Source organism: Morone saxatilis, unplaced genomic scaffold (genome assembly GCF_004916995.1).
Source record: "Morone saxatilis isolate NCDOM2014 unplaced genomic scaffold, NCSU_SB_2.0 Contig24, whole genome shotgun sequence".
NCBI classification, from domain to species: Eukaryota; Metazoa; Chordata; class Actinopteri; family Moronidae; genus Morone; species Morone saxatilis.
The window spans coordinates 21,922,156-21,925,790 of record NW_023339807.1 but is presented as its reverse complement, the minus strand read 5'-3'; the positions used below and the strand labels follow the sequence as shown (position 1 = coordinate 21,925,790).

At 40.4% G+C, this 3,635-nt stretch overlaps 1 protein-coding gene across 1 annotated transcript in view; it reads left to right on the top strand.

Moving 5' to 3' along the window:
- The window catches only part of sv2a (synaptic vesicle glycoprotein 2A), a 52,002-nt gene that overhangs the window by 41,152 nt on the left and 7,215 nt on the right, over positions 1-3,635 (top strand). The gene's annotated exons all lie outside the window — the stretch shown is intronic.

Below are 3,635 nucleotides of genomic sequence, written 5' to 3'. Positions count from 1 at the left end.
TGCCAAAGATTTGTCATTTCTTAAAAGTAGTTCACATTCAAAATGTGGTTACTTGTAGCAGCTTTCATCAACTTACTTTTTCTTTCTCACATAAAAAATAACCAGAATTCTTAATGAGAGTTGTGTCTCACACACACGCACACCTACTGATACCGTATAATGGTTAATAAAAAGGTGGGGAAATTTGGCCTTACATGAGTGAACAACATTAGGGTAACCAACACATTATAATTAAATAGTTACAGCTCAAGCAAGGACAAAAAGAAGAGCACAACCACGAGTTGCACCTAAAAATGCAATGAGACTCATGAGACACAAATATGGGCATGGCTGTATGACATCAACTTTCAGCTTTGCAGCAGAAACATCGATAGTGTCTGCGACACATGACTGAGTGGAAGATGTGCTGTGGGGATATGGTATGGTGCAGGGAAAGAAACCAAGGACAAGCAAACAAACAGAGGAGGACAGAAGACTAGCTGCATGTCTCCTCCCCTCAGTCTCTTGCAGGGAGAGGTCATGAAGTTAGGGAATCCTGTCCACAGATATTTTCAGAAAACTCTTTTGTACAACTTTTTACTTGAAATTCAAGTCATCCCTTAAAAAAGTGAATAAACTCGATTTTGAAAATCAAAATGTGGAGTAGGTTGTGCATTGAACTTATAAATAAATAACTAATAAACAAGCATACACTATAAATGTCATCTTGTCTTTCCCCCCTCTCTCTCTGCCCTTATTCTGTCTGCTATTTATAGTGCTTTAAAGGAGCTCCTTATAAATAACTTTCTTTTAAGAAGAGATATTGGCACAGTTTCACTCATTTGTCTGTAATGTTTATGAATGCAATCTTGTTAAGGGATTGTGTGACTTCAGTATCATGATGGATGGAAGATGGTGTAATCACTTCCATTAGGACATAGTTACCAGTATATAGCTCTGGGGATCTCTTTGTATCTCAGATTTAGTGGACAATATTTTCCGCCTTTCCTTCTCCTGATGTATAAAAGAGCAGCAAAGTCAGCTCCAACTGTTTGTGAAAATGGCTCAATTATTTTCTTTTCCCCTCTCCACTGACTCCACTGACTGACTGGCACTATACCAAATACAGCATAGCAGAAGAACTGCAATGTCGCCTAGCAACCCAGGCCGAATCCTCCATCATTTCAGCTTTTAAAATTCCTGAGCTGCCTCTCATCCCAAACTATACGATTGATTTGTCTCCTCCAAAATTACACAAAAGATGTCACATGTAGAAAGCCGATGGGAACTGTATCTTTGTAGATTTTAGAAAAGGGATACCGTCCACTATAGATTCAGCAGCTGTGTCCACACGTACTAGCACGTGCACACAATAGGCACTGTATTTGAGCCAGACCTTCCGCTGGCTTTGTTAGTTGTTTACAGTATTCACACGTCAAGCAATCACTCACAGCTGCTATCAGTGGCAGCCAGAAGTTCCTCATTAGACTGGGATTAGGAAACTTGTTTGCTTATTAATGCTCTATCTCTTTTGGGGCTCCCTGTTCAGAACTTAAGGCTGATAGTTGCCATAGTGTACCTTATTAGCACAATGCGACATTATGGGAAAAAAACACATGATTTTCATTGTACAGTAAAATATGTACAAATGTAACACTCATAATGTACAGAACAGATTTTAATCAGTTTCCTACCAGTGTTTTAAGTTGTAAAAAATAACATTTATAGAATCACATGAATTTCAAACAGATGTTTATTAGGCGTGCGTAAAGGGTGCCACCCCCCCTGCAGAGAGTTTACATCTCAAACTGTCTTGAGTGGGGCAGGAAGTTATACTGTAGGCCTACAGTGGCGCTACTTCACACTTTGTCCGTCCTTAAGCGTCGTTCCTTCACTGCAGCGAACACCGTAATAACGTGAGGAGCGTTTCACACGAAGTAAGTTTCAAACATACATGCGTTTATCACATCTAGACTGTTTGTCTTATACACCTCTATTATCTGAAGCATAAAAACACATCATACACAGACGCAGCCCATTACATAAAAGCTAACGTTACTGTGCAGCTTAGATGTGAAATCCAAACTCTGTCTGTGGTGCTGATATAACCACACAGCCTAAATACAATATTCCTTACAATAAAGAATACATATAACTACAGCCTATATAATCTTCTGTATAACGATATATTACCGGTGGATTTTGAACACAACGCTGCATTCTTACGGTATTTCCCCAAACCGACCTACTGTTATTTATGCTTTATCTATTAATTTATTATTTTTATTACCTACTTCATTATATGGCATCAGCGTGAATGCAAACGCTACAAGTTCCTTGATTAAAAGACGAGTTTAATGTATGAAACCGAGAACAATCGGCGCAAAATGTGTCGCCATTAGAATTTAAAAATAAACGTGCTCATTTAAAAAATGCACATTTAGAATTTTTTTTTTTAAAAGCAAAACGCTTGGAACATTCATGACGTCATTCCCACCGTCATTTCCGTGACGTAGCAGCCACTTTAAAGGACTCCTTTGATGCGTGCCACTGCAAAGATCAACCCCATGAAGCTCATTTCATCATCAACTCCAGTCTGAGTAGATACAGTGAACAATCGATCAGGATATCTCCCACCTTTGTGCAGAGTCACACGATCAACGATAATTGGAAATCAGCAAAAATATAATTTCTTTGCAACTTCCACTATACGCCAACATGCCAGTTTTAACTATTGGTCAAGTTGTGGTTCCTTGGGTCATCACAACTGCTGGTCGCCTCATTAAAACTGGATTGGAGCTTATTCCCCCCAGTTCACCCAGCGTTAACCCAGAACTGGTGCTACATGAGTCACCTGTAGAGGTAGACCTAGCACCACTGGCACAGACATACTTAAAGGACAGAAGCTACAATAATCTGAGGTTGTCCTGGCACTACAATGGCTGCCACTCTAAAGGCTTGCATTGTCTGGGTAATGAAGCCGAACAAAAGAAAGAAGCAGAGGAAGAGCAGAATAGCACCTCTTTAGGCATTCTCCCTATAATTCACAGGAGTCATTCTGGCGGCAAGAGAGTTAAGCTTTCTCCTCTCTCCCTCTATCTGTGCCCTGATATCTCAAACCCAGTACTTGACCCAGAGACATCACAGCCTGCTGGCACAGGGTCAAATGGAATTTCAGCAGTTTTTTTGGCAGCTGCTTATTCCATGACCAAAGCACGAATTTTAACAGGAATCACCAGGCTCAGAGAAATGGGGTACTTTGCCATTGCTCAAACAAGAGTTGTGGCTTTGTTGTCCATGGCTCCAGGAACAATTGCTACTTCTTTCACGGTGGCTCAAGGAAGAATTGCTGATTTTATGTCCCCGATTATAGAACAAACCATGCCTGTTTTCATCCTGGCTCAGGAAACTTTTTTTACTATGGCCCAAGCAACAATTGCTGCTGTTCTAGTAAGAATCGTAGCGGGTTTTTCCACAATCCGAGCAATTATTGCTTCTGGTTTTTCCATAGTGCAAGCAAGAATTGCTGCTGGTTTCTACATACTTCAAGCACAAATTGCTGCTAGTATTTCCATAGTCCAATCATGGATGGCTGCTGGTTTTTCTACAGTGCAAGCAAGTATTGCTGCTGATATTCACCCACTCCAAGCAAGTAT